This window comes from Syngnathus floridae, chromosome 17, assembly GCF_059516105.1.
Source record: "Syngnathus floridae isolate MCC-2025c chromosome 17, RoL_Sflo_1.0, whole genome shotgun sequence".
Classification (NCBI taxonomy): domain Eukaryota; kingdom Metazoa; phylum Chordata; class Actinopteri; order Syngnathiformes; family Syngnathidae; genus Syngnathus; species Syngnathus floridae.
This window is the reverse complement of record NC_142429.1, coordinates 11,988,017-12,001,009: the sequence shown is the minus strand read 5'-3', so window position 1 is coordinate 12,001,009 and position 12,993 is coordinate 11,988,017. Positions and strand designations below refer to the sequence as shown.

The 12,993-nt window shown below is 45.6% G+C and overlaps 1 protein-coding gene and 1 long non-coding RNA gene across 3 annotated transcripts in view; one reads left to right on the top strand and one right to left on the bottom strand.

Moving 5' to 3' along the window:
- Positions 1-12,993, top strand: part of spag9a (sperm associated antigen 9a) — a 63,271-nt gene that overhangs the window by 41,313 nt on the left and 8,965 nt on the right. The gene's annotated exons all lie outside the window — the stretch shown is intronic.
- Positions 88-12,790, bottom strand: LOC148384622 (uncharacterized). Of its 2 annotated transcripts, none has more exons than XR_015853552.1 (3): positions 12,661-12,790; positions 11,059-11,399; positions 88-8,351 (listed from the first exon to the last, which is right to left on the bottom strand). It is a non-coding gene; the product is annotated as an uncharacterized LOC148384622 (long non-coding RNA). The 2 variants fall into 2 exon arrangements; XR_015853551.1 differs by lacking the exon at positions 12,661-12,790 and adding an exon at positions 11,881-12,381.

Sequence of the window (12,993 nt, the reverse complement as noted above, 5' to 3'; positions counted from 1 at the left end):
TTTTGTACCTACATTGTGCAATACTTGATAAAACAAAACGGTATAACAAAGTATTCGGAGTCAGTGTCTTACATGTTAACAGGGACTGATAGTTTATTAAGTTTGTATTAAAAGGCTTGAAAATAACAGCTGGTTCACTTGGGTCTTTGTGGGGATGTCCAAGCCACATTTTAGTTCCAAGCGCTTGGGAGCTTTTAGGCACCACTTATCATCATCAAATATTCAGTTGACTGCAGCGTTAGTGAGAGACAAAGTTCACAAACGTACATTTGAAATGATCAAACATTAGAACAGCAAAATCAACCCATTTGAATCCATGTCAGGGGGCGGCCATCTTGTTACTTGCTGTCCACTGAGAATGACATCACAGTGCCCAACGACTCTTCTTGCAAACATCACGTGACCAAATCCAAACAATCGAGTCATTCTTGGTTGCGCTCGGAGCCTTGAGCTACTGTGACATCATTTTTAGTCGACAGCAAGTGGCAAAATGGCCGCCCCCGAGCGGGCTGAAAAAATGGCTTCATTTGGCTGCTTCATTCATAGTCCGTAAATGCAATATTCATCCGGATGCCGTGTTAAGACTCGCGCGGACACATTGAAGCCATTCTTTCGCTTGACTTTTCCTTTAAATGAACAAAAAGCCCAAATATTCCAATGTTGACAAAGAGAAGGACTGTTTGCCAAAGTAGCAAAACGGAATTGAAATGTTCTGGGCAAGCGGCTCGTTCCAATTCACCCAGTGATTTGGAACACTGTGCCTTGTAAATGGATAACAAGCTCCAAAGGCTTTGAGGACACCTTGTTCATAAAAGTGCCTGTGTTGTTGCACTCAAAGAAACACTGCGGAGAATTTCAATGAAAAGCCGCAACCTTTGAGAGCATCCCGTTTGTGCCGTCGCCGCATATCTCCAAATGTTCGAGACTAAAATAACCCTCGTGGTGTATCATGATCCCTCTGGGGGCCGCCTCATCGTCACTTGACTGTCTGCGTGTCCCCTGATACCCTTACGAAGGTGGGGGGTGGTGCTGATAGTGCTCTGTAAAGTTCACCGTGAGTGTTTGTGTGCTGATACTGTGTGCACAACAGAGTGTGTGTTTGTTTATCATCATCGGGGTGAATGTCTCAGGGGAAGGTCAGGCTTCAAATGTCTTGAATGCTTCCCCGCTGCTTTTTGCACTCTTTTTTTTTTTTTTTGCAGTACCTTATCTATGGAGCCGAGGCCTTTACTTTTATACATATGACAATTACATGATTGAAAGTGTACGTTCTCATAGTAATGTAACCCGATTACGGTTATCGACTTCACCGGTCGTGTCCTTTGGCCAAAGATAGCGACCGGAGCGCATGTGTACGTGAGTCGAGCGCTGTTATGTAATAACTTGGAAAATTTTCCTTCACTGACTGCTCCGTGAAAAGTCCTTCGATAAGTACGAGACGGGCGAAAATAAGTATATTACTCTGGATTTAATAAGCAGGTCATGTCCTCCGCTGCATCTGACTGTATTCTCAGGAGACTTGAGTTGAAAATCTAAGAAAAAGTCGAGAAGTGTATTGAGCAGTATTTTTCCCCAGCACGAGGGAGGCATGTCTCCATTGATATGCTACAGTGGCAATCTTTGATTTTGGGATTTGGCCATCATCTCAAAGAAATCAAAGCGTTAAAAGCCAAAGCAGTCATTTATAGTTCAAAGGAAACCTCTTTGTGTCCTTTTAACGTGTCATTTGAAATTCCGCGGAATCTGAGGCAACTTATGTGGCGAGACTGCTAATGACAAAAACAACAATTCATTTCCATGGGAATGTTCTTTCCGACATCAAGTAAATCATAAAGCTGACTTTGACTTTGACTCATTTGAGACAACCGTCAGAGCGGACTGATTGCAAAAGGCCTTGTGACCCTTCACCTCCAAATCTATTTCCTTCAAATTGACATACGTCATTTTAGCCAGGATGATATAGATGAACATCCACGCACTAAAGATAGAAATGAGGAGAAGGCAAATCTTGTGCCAGGCTGCCAGTCTGCCCTTCGCCTCCCATAAAAAGACGTTGCAGCTCAATGGCGCTGGTGGTGGGTGCCAGCTGACAAGACTTTATGGTAATGTTACCCTCCTCAGCAAAAAAAAAAAAAAGAAAAGCACTTAATGGCTTTTCATTGGCCTGCCTTGGCTTTCAGCTCAGCCCATCTATTTCTGGAAGCATGGCAGAGCTGATTGAGCAACGATAAGCTGGCGGGAATGTTGCTTTGCTATTAACATGACTTCACCACACCTTATCTGTACTGCACAGGAGAAACTATAGGAGGATCCGTTGGCTCCTTGGCTGGGGATATTAGACCTCTTTTATTTTCGAGCAAATGATAAAGCGCATTGCCCGACGAGTCCGACGAGGAGCTCGGGGTGTTGACACAGTTTCAAACAGTTGCTCACACCCAGTTGGAACACACCAGTAATGGCCGGTGGGCACAAACACTTTTGCATCCCTTCAAATATGCAATTTGAATTCCCCCCCTGGAGCTGCAAACTGGCATTAGTATATGCAGATGGAGGCATGAGATTCCAAACAGTGATGACTTGGAAAGCGCTTTTCCGCTTATTTTAGATGCATTACACGTCCGCTTTATCTCCTTGTACTTTCTCTATTTAACATTTATGAGGCATTGTGGGAGTTGTCTGCTTTGCTCTGTACACTCAAATATTTCCCCAGCAGACACCCGTGTCGGTGTGTGTGTGTGTGCGTGCGTGCGGGGGTGTGGGTGTGTGTGTGTGTTAGTGCGCGCCCAGCCCTTTAAACTGCAGATGATCTTATCCGCAGAGGGAACCGAAAAACAAATACAGTACAGACTTTGCGGTCTCCCCCACCCTAACTTTTACCTCTAGTCTACACTTGACTCATTTTTGGCCTCCAGCGCTATCAAGCTAGCACGCCACTCCCATACCTGCTGCTGAGCTCCCAAGAAAGGCGACAAGGGCAAAAGTCTTTTTCAAAAGCAACCCGGGGTTGGGCTTGATCAGCGCTGAAATCATTAAGACTCTTTGGCCATACTGTGTCTATGGTACCATTAGTTGTAGCTAAAATATCATATTTTTGAACTTCTCAACAGTCTACAAAGACCATTGTGTTCCCACCCCTCTGCTATTAACTTCTCCGGGAAAGGAGATACTTTCAGTAGTTTCCAAGTGACATGAAACACCGCTTGCCATGCGGGAATTAATCAGTGCAGTGCAATCTGCAGATCAGTGGCACCGGTGCCGCTGGTGGGGGGAAAGAAGGTAAAGGGGGGGGGGGGGCACCTGCTATCCATCACTTCGAAGTGTGTGTGTGTGTGTGTGTGTGTTGAAAGAAAGAAGGAGATAGGACGGTGCAGCAACAAAGGAGTCTTTTGTTGTCCCTCACAAGCTTCATGCTCACAAGAGGCTGATTTGCAGCCACGATAGCGAGCATTGCTAAATTGTGCGCACCGTGCGTGGACAGAATAGAAGCGTGCACTTTTGTTGAAGATGACACAGGTGGCAAATGTACTCCAAGTCTGGATTTACATGCGAGATTGATGTGTGAAAAGAAAAAGACTGCTCAAAAGTGCATTGACGTTAGCAACTGCTGCTACCTTAATAGCATCATAACTATAACAACAAATTGTGATCAGCCTCAACAAGAATGCTTGAGGAAACGAAGACTGTCCAGTAGGCCACCAACATTACTGCTAACCGGCAGCTCATTGGCGAGCTGCTAGCTTGTTGTTAACGTGTTAAGATGGCGATACTTTGATCCGCCATTGCACTTGAATTCCATTTCTCAGCAGAAAGACAAAAAGCCATTGAAAGTTTCTCCCTGCAACTCTTTAATCCATCCGCACTATCTTTCACGTACGTACGTCACGGCAAAGTTTTCTCTCCAGTTGATGCTTCTGAAACACCTTTCCTCTGTCTACTTAGAGTCAAGTTGGATTTACCTGACACATACCTCAGAATGCTTTGAAGGCTCCATGAATAATATTTGCACTTCCCTTACGGGAGAGAGAGTCAAGCGGCTGGGCCGAGAAATGTCCGACTTCTCTTGAAATGGTTTCCTTGCTTGTGTTAATAATGTGGACGAGAATTTGCTCAGTGAGGATGTGACTTTTTGTGTCCTTGAGACCTGCTATGAAGATTGACTGGGGTTATTGGATTGGAAAATGATAGAGTGAGAGCACAAGCAGCAACCTGGGCCAGAGCCTGTGATTGGATCTCTTTTGTGAAAGTGTTCAGGGAATGTCGCCACAGCTGGAACAGCAAATGCGAGGCTCTGGAATTTCAGCTATCTCCACAAGAAAGCTTCCCGGGACGCTCGTGCGCAAGCCCAAGCACAGTCCTTAGTCGTTTCACTTTGGACCAAAGCTTCAGAAAATGTTCAAAACTGGAGTTGTGTCCTGCTACTTTACTTTGTCAAATGTATTGAGGGAAATATTGCAAGTTTCATTGCTGCTTGTAACTATTTCAATGGCAATTTACATAAGCAAATGTGCAAATCGAATTTTATTGCCATTGACAGTAAAAACGTGACTCGGTGTTTGCGTAGAAACGAAAGACGAAAAGAAAAAGAGATTAGTCATCAAAGTTGCCTGAAGCAGCAGATGTCAGCGACTTTATGAGGAGAACAAAACACACATGGTAGTAAAAAATACACCAATTTGTCCCAAATTCTACTGGTTGTCGATGACGTTTCTTGACTGTCATGAACACAAGCGTTCATTCAGAACGAAAGGAAGTATGTGGTCTCTTTTGCTCAGTCACCTTTGCGTGTTTTTGGATAGGGAAAAGCTACCGTGCAGTGTGACTATTAGGCCCACTTAAATAGAGCACATTAGATTGGAGCCAGGCCATTGGCGTATGACGCACACTTGCTGCTGGAGAGCGGAGCCATTGATTGAAGTGCATGTGCTCACGGTGTGACGCTTCAGGTCCTTTCGCTTGCTTTCGTTTGAAATGGAAAGAGCCCATTTCTCCATTTTTCACACAATCTTGGGACTTTGTGGCTTCGGACGGATTTTGTTTCCTCGCAGCTCGCACTTTTAGTCCTTTTGAACAATAATATCTTTTTGTGCGATTGAGATCGGAATGAAACCGAAGATGCATCATGGTCGAACAACACGCTGGTGTATTTATCCGCAAATGTTTGCTTTGCACACAGATTGCCGGTGGATTAAATGATGTCACTGCTCTCCCACACAAAATGCAAGATGCTTCAAGCTACTCCGTTCCGTGTGTGTGTGTGTGTGTGTGTGTGTGTAGGCAGGCACGCTCGCTGTGTGCGTAGGATGCTCTGATGAGTCCACAATACTTAGGAACACCATCAATGAACCAAAGTTTGGGTTAGATTCTATTTTATAAATGTTAAAAATAAGTCCGTTTGGATTTCAAGCTCTTTGAATCATAATATAAACGAAGCAAATGCACGTGTTTGCTGCTTTTCACTCAATCATACTTTCACAGCGGTGGCACATGTTAACAGCCTCCACAGAGCACTTTAGTGGAACATCTGTGGATAAGAAGGAATGATCCTGCTGCTCAATGCCTTGAATGCCTCTCACGCACACCCACACTACTGGAGAGTGGAAAAAGAGAGAAAAAAAAAAGAAAAGCTGCAGGTAGCTTCCTCTCCATGCATGGCCACGCAGCGACACAGCAGCATGCTCTATCTCATTTCTATTTCCACACTTGTTCATCGTGCTAGCGGTTCGCAGTCGGCCCGAAAAACATCCATCGGGCGGTGTGATTGAGTTCTGTCGGAGGAATATTGGAGTCGCTCGGATCCAAATAAGGAGAAGGGCGACTTCTGCCATTGCAATGTGCTTCTTATACACGTTAAGACGTGCGCTGGCCGGCCGGCTGGCTGGCTCGCTGGCTCCTCATAATATGGTCATTATTCTTAGCTGGGAGGATGTAGTCACTTAAGTGCAAAGAATGTCTTGTATCCAGTTGAGAGGCGGCCTTTATTTCAGCAAATAAGGGTGGAGCTGCCACACTCGTGACACACTCAAGCCTGTCAGCAAGGAGCCCCAGAAGGGGGCTCTTGAAATCCGCCCGTGTCATTGTAGCATCGGGTTACATTTGGGTCCTTGATATGGACCAGTATCAGCAAGCAGCAGCAGCAGCAGCAGCAGCAGCCGCCGCTTGTGTGGGGCCCTAAGAGGGAGGTTACCAACAGTGACACCTTGTCCTTGTTCATTTCCTGCCTTGCCTGCCTGCAAAACCTCAATCTAATGAGAACAGGAAAGCTTCATCCTGATGAATCTCGTCCAAAAATATGGAGCCATTGGTGTGTCTTGTTGACTGCTGATTGTGTTTTTAAGAGCGGATTTTGGCCAAACAGCAGGCCACGTGCGAAGGATAAAAAGAGGGAAAAGAACAGATGGATGTCTTTTATGTAAACAGTACGGAGGAGCAGGCCAAGTGGACACGCGGCCTTTCAGATTGTATCAAAGGTGGCAGATTGCTTTCATTTCCTCCTTGACGGGGTTCCTTTGCATGCACATTTGGAAAAGAAAAAGAAAAAAAAATAAAGTTTGCAGTTGTTTTGGACTGGTTATGAGTAGCATTTAGCTGACGGGGTGTTATGTGGAAGCATGTCAGTTTCATATGCGCGTGCATCTTATTGGAAATGGGTTTGATTTAGTGGCGCTGTTGGCCACGCTCCAGCTCGACTGCAGACGTCAGCAGCTCGCTGGGACGAGTGCTTTGAATAAAGCAGATGGTGAGAGAGAGGGTGCAATAGTTGGGCTGCAGGCAAAACCTCAAATATTGCATTGCAAAAAAACAAAAACAAAAAGACTTCCATTATCAGACCTGACGTCAGCTTGTAAACACCAGATGAAAATGTAATGCTGTTGCTAGGCTGTCTTCCTTCCTTCCCTCCCTGCAATCGTATCGGCGGCGGTCGGACAGCCGCGCACGAGACGTGCTAATGGTCGGGTTGAGGCTGACGCAGCGCAAAATAGAAACATATGCGAGCGACGTCGCCTCGAGACCGCAGGCTTCTCGCTGAACCAGAACACAAGGATGATCATTTGGTAGAATCCCCTCCTACGCAAGGAAACCACAGACACTAATTATAGGCTATTTATTTGTTTGATGCGTGTACTTGGGTGTCATTAGACAAAATTATGGATCCCTTTTTTAAAACTTTGACTAATTTTAGGTGTGTGTGTGTGTGTGTGTTGGGGAGGGGGGTCATAAAAAGCAGTAGGTGGCAAACGAGCAAACATCACGTCACACTGATTCTTTGTCCAATAATCCAATCTTTCATGAGCTTCTTTTGCGCATAAAATAAGCACAACATATGACAAGATAACCTTTATCCCCAACGTTGGGTTTTGCTGATTGGTTTCGACCACAATTGAGCAGCCTGCGAGTGGCCCGAATTGTTTTCATGCATGGCAGAAATCGATGGCAGCTCCTTCTCCCTCACCTCTTAACCACCTACTAGCATCAGGAGTGCTTGTCCCTGGAGAAATACTGATATAGCTTGCAGCCAACCACTTTAAAAGGATATTGAAAAGCAGGCAAGGGACAACAGGGACACAGGTCAAGAGCACTGTGTTCCTGACGATAACAACAATTAGCACTCAATCCATACATTTGATATCCTTTTATAGACTTTATGATCATTTTTATTTTTATTTCTTATTATGCTTTTCTAAACAAAAGGCCAGAGTGACAACTTGAATCGGGGTTTTTCCTGATCTTTAAGAGAGCAAACCTCTGCGGCTGTAACATTTCACAAGACATTGCACAACATTTACACAAAAAAAAAAAGAAGAAGCAGGTCAAACCCATCTGACATGATCTACCCGGAGGACACACACACACACACACACACGCACACTGGATCCCCAGTACCCCCGCCTCTCCTCAGCTCCTCTCAAATTCCCTTTCCAGCTGCAGTAAGGTTAGATGAGCCTGTATATTCTCCTAAAAATAGTAGCGTGCAAATCATCAGCTACCCTATTGTCAGGGAGGATGAAGAAAATAACCCAGAGAAAGAAAATATGCTGCATGTGGTTTGGCTTTCACTTGTGTCCACAGCTGTGAAGAGGCAAACAAACAAAGGTGCACGCATGCACGCACGCAGGCACGCAGGCAGGCAGGCAGGAATGCTGGCCAACACATAAAAATAGCATTTTCTCTCACATCCGGAAAGTTTCACTCACATCCTCTCATGCAACGCGTGAGCACGTTCACTCGTCATTTGTCGTGGTCCAGATATGTTGCGTTTTGGTGCCTGGGAGTCATCTGAGTGAAGAAATGCAGGCAGACAGCTTCAGTCAGTGCGGGGAAAGGTGAACAGATGGACACACTGATGCAAGCACCTAAAGTGGCAGATGGGAAACAATTGGAGTGTGTGCAGATAGGAAAGTCACACTTGATTTTTACCATTTAAGTGTACTATAATGGTGATTAGTGCTGTTCTGCAAGAGGATAAAGAATATATGCCTCTGAGTGTATTCTGTCTACCTTTGTACAAATCTAATGTTTATCATGACCACAACATTGATGATAGTATGTGAGCGCCATCACCTGAAAGTACAAGAAATGCTTTAACATTGATCGATTGGGTAGCAAAAGCCATCAAGAGTTGTGGAGCGCTGGCCCTGCTCTGCTTTGCTTGTGTCATGAGCCAGGCTCCTGCCCCTCTCTCCCTTAAATGTCACGCTGTGCCAAGTGAAAGAGATTCAGCTGACTCACAAACAACCCGCTTTGCCAACTGCCGCCCGCCCGCACTCACACAGACACACGCCAGTTCCGAGGTGTGGTGAGGAGGAAAGCAAGACAATATGAAACGCCATCAAATCCCAATTGGAATTCAACAATGGCTCCATTTAAACGCAGCCAAAGGATTGAGGAAAATAAACAAAGCAAACAGCGCTCAAAAAGTCTCTCACGCCGCCGCTTTTGAAGTAAAACCGCAGCGAGCCGAGCGGCAACAAATTAATAATTCGCTCGCACTGAGTCACCCCTCCAATTACACGTTGCGGAAAGAGCGTGAACACGGGAGCTCGCGAAAAGAGGTGGCGAGTTCCCCTGGGGTACAACAAGCAGCCCCCCCCCCCCTCCTCTTAGCCACGTGACACGTTGCGCAATATAATAGGCAGGCAACATGCAAACGCTCACTTCTGTGCAAGACAGACCCAGTTGTGCTAAAGCGAAACAAGGTCACCTTTCAAGATGCCTCTTAGCTACCCAAAGCCACGAATGATATAAAAATATACTTCAAATGCTCCTTTAGATTAAACCCAGAAGCGCTCGCATACATCTTCATCATCAAACTTTGCATTTTGCGTGTACAGTTGTTATGTCGACAAAGTTTAGTACCTATATGTTATGTGCTAACATGCTAAGCTAAGTATTTCCAAATATGTCTATTAGTAGGGCTCACTCACGTCCACCTTTAAATTGCGCCTTTATGCGTCCTGGCTAATATGCGGCTTTATGTAACTTGAAATGTAACTTAGCGTAGTGTAGTTGCAACCCTCTCACCTCCGATCCAACCAAACCTCCACCACACCTCCATAATAAAGGTCCACCCCACCCTCTTGGCTTCATAATCAGAGTTGCCGAGCTAAGCAGAGTGAAAGCACAGGAAAGACAGTGCGGGGGGGCTGGGGGGGGGGCACCAGTGCTCGACCACCGTGTACTTCAATCGGTGGGCCTGAGCGGGCCCCAAAAGCTCAGATTACATTGCACATAATGAGAGGCCTGGCTCAGCAGGCTCACACATCCAAACACAAACACACACGCACGCACCAATACGCACTCATACAGAGGCATTATTGCGAAAGCCCACTTCTGTTCTGTTCTTCTAGTCTTGATGGTGACAAACTGACAGCTTCATTTAATAGTCGATTTGTTGCTAACCGCGTATACGTACTACGCTTCACGGCTTTGCCGCTTTAGCCGAGCCGTACCAAGGCCATTAGCATTGTGACAACCTTAATTGGAGCGTAGTCACTTTGTGAGCCTGCCGCAGAACACTATCTTACGCCCGTAAATATAATTGTATTCCCGCACGGACGACGACGACGGTGAACCTTCCCCTCGTATGCTTTTGTGGGTCCAAATAAAAAGAGAATGAGTGAGGTCATAGACTTTAGCCGCAAAGGCTTCCAGCTCAAGGTTTGCAAGAGTACAAGCAGGCTTTGTCAAAGCCGTGTGTGCACTGCTCTGTGCTGCATTACAATGGAATGGAGACAGAGAGAGGCCCTAACAACCTCTATTGATTAGGAGTCCAAAAAAAGAGTTGCACCTAATACCCCAGCCACGGGTTGGTTCTGCCGCAAACGGGAAAAGACCGACCCATCCCGAGTACTCGCTTTGGAACATCATGGGACTGGACTCGAAAATGAATTGTGACGCAATGTGATATCATCGTAATGATCCCGTCTATGTCTGTTTGCACCCTTGCAATAGGAACGGCGCTCGCTATGTAGGACCCCCCCTACCGAGGGTGAAGCTTGCCCATCTGTATGTTAGCAGGACGTTTCCTGGATCGTACCATTATAGCTTTTAGGATAGGGGAGTGGATGGTCTCATTAGAACGCAAACAAATAATAAGAATAATGTGGACAAAAACAAATACAGGGCAATGAAATTAGATTCATTATAACCCAAAATTAAAAAAAAAATGAATAATCTGCCTCCGACGTGCCACGCTCACAAATACTTATGGAAATAAGGTTGCTTTGACTCACGCTTCTCTGCTCGGCAAATTGAAAATATTACTGAGTGCTACTTGCATAACGTGTAATGTTCTTTTGTTTCTATAGCTGGAGCTTATGTCACCCTTGAGTATTTGTTTCTTGGCAAAGTATAGACAGCACTGCACTGTATGTAAAATGAGGAGGAGTGTGGGCCTCTGTTGTGCGTGTCCACAAGTAAGCTAAAAAAAAAAAGGAGTGGGGGGTCGTTCACAGCTGCCATGTATGCACACTCGCATTATGATTGTTTGTGTTTCAGTCATAAAAACTAGTCATGCATTATGTGGTGGGAAATATAGTTGTGTTTTGTTACGCTTCATACTTTTGCATGGCCTTGTACGCGATGGATGTTTAAGATGTCTGTCACTCGTGCTTTAAATCCCAGAGTGAATTCAGCAACTTTTTCACCGTGCTCCGTCCGGCTGGAGCTGCAGTTGTTATGGCAACAGATCAGGCGTAGTGATGTCCTCGGGCTAGCTTTCATTGTGATTCCCCAATGCAGTAGCAGCAGCGGCGCCAGTCTTATTCAAGCAGCCTCCTTAATGGTCAGTCGGCAGGTGCTGCCCGCTTCTGGACCTCGTTAATAAGCGTGGGCTCTGCTCCGTTTGTTCGTTCGTCCGTCAGTCCCTCAGGGCTTCCGGAAGTATACTTATTTCCGTATACCTTTTTAATAAGAAGAACATTTGAATTAGAGATGTGACCCTGAAACTATATTTTAAATGCTAATTTCATGTCTGTCTCTCATGCTTTCTTGCTTCATTCCTAAATCATTGGTATTGCACATTGTTATGGTATTATTATTATTATTAGAGTAGCAAAACCAAATGTGCTAAAGAAAAAAAACAATGGCAGATTGGGAATCAGGGAAAAACCTATCTAGAAACGTTTCAGGGTATCTCTGACTAAAAATGTATTCAAAATGAGTTGAGCTGGAAAGGCCAGAGGTCAAATGTCATGTGATGCTGCCGAAGCTGCTCAGGTTGAATGCACAAACGTGCGCGCGCACACACATGAGCCGCACGTGAGGCTTTCGGCCGAGGTCAGCTTAGCGGCATTTGCTTGGCTGCCCGCTCATATAAACACACGTGGGCCCTCACAGAGAGCGAGCCATCTGTACACCCCAGCGATTAATCTTCCCACTTACCTGTTGATCGCTCATCAGGCGTCGCACCCTCTCTCCAAACAAAGCTTGCAACTAATTGACTGCTGCTACACACCACAGTAAGCTTCATTTCTCATCATAAGAAACAGGTCCGGTCGTCATGCAAGCATGCGACCAAGCTCTCCGCAACGCACCGTGAAAACAATGAATGATTTTCATACTCTCATGACGCACAAGCCTGACCGCAATCCAAAAATAGGCAGACGAGCTAGTAATGTGTTTGAGGGAGAGGCGCAGGGCAGGCATTCCCTTCCATTTCACGTGATGAGCAGTGACGCCGTACTCCCTTTTAAAAAAGGCTCCGGCATCTAACAGACCTGTTCCCACGGCGCTCACTATTCTATTTAGAATGTAAACAAAGAAGCCTGACATCCCCAGAGGACATCTGAGTCATGAAATGTTCGACCCAAAGGTCACGGGCATCAACAGCGCCCCCGCCACAATTTAACGCTGCTGATAATCATTATGTTAATGCAGAAATGTCATTGGAAAATGTACATGACCCCATGATGTGCTCAGATTAGATCAGCGTGTGCAACAGACGAGCTTGATTTGCGCTGAACTGGTTTCACAAGACTACAAAGAACCCACAATAGTTGTCAGCTTCTTCCTCTAAACCCAGAATTGTGTTCCAAGTGCGAGTCGGCACACACATATGTGTCGAAGTCTTCGCTCGCCTTCACCCGTTTTTATAGTGGACGCTGTAAAAGCAATCTAGCTCAAAAAGATCCTTTTTTTGTGTGTGCGTCTGTCCAAACTGACCTTGGAGGAGACTCGCTGACTAGTTCTAGACTCAACCTTTAAGTTGGGACTCCCTCCAGCGTCCGCGGAGCTTCATAGCATTTCCCAAAGAGGGAGGAGGTCCAATCTGTCTAGCTGCTGCCACGGCAACAGGACCTGTGAGGTCATTGTGCCGAGAGCAGAAAGAATTCTATTTAGAGGGAGGGACTGCACGCTTTGGTTCAATGAGGAAAGGCCTGGTTGAGACCGGATGCTACTTTCAAACTCCAGTGAGGCCAGAATATGAACGAATACGAGGAACAATTGAAGTTCCCAGATTTGAATATTCTAATGGATCTTTCTTCTTATTCATTT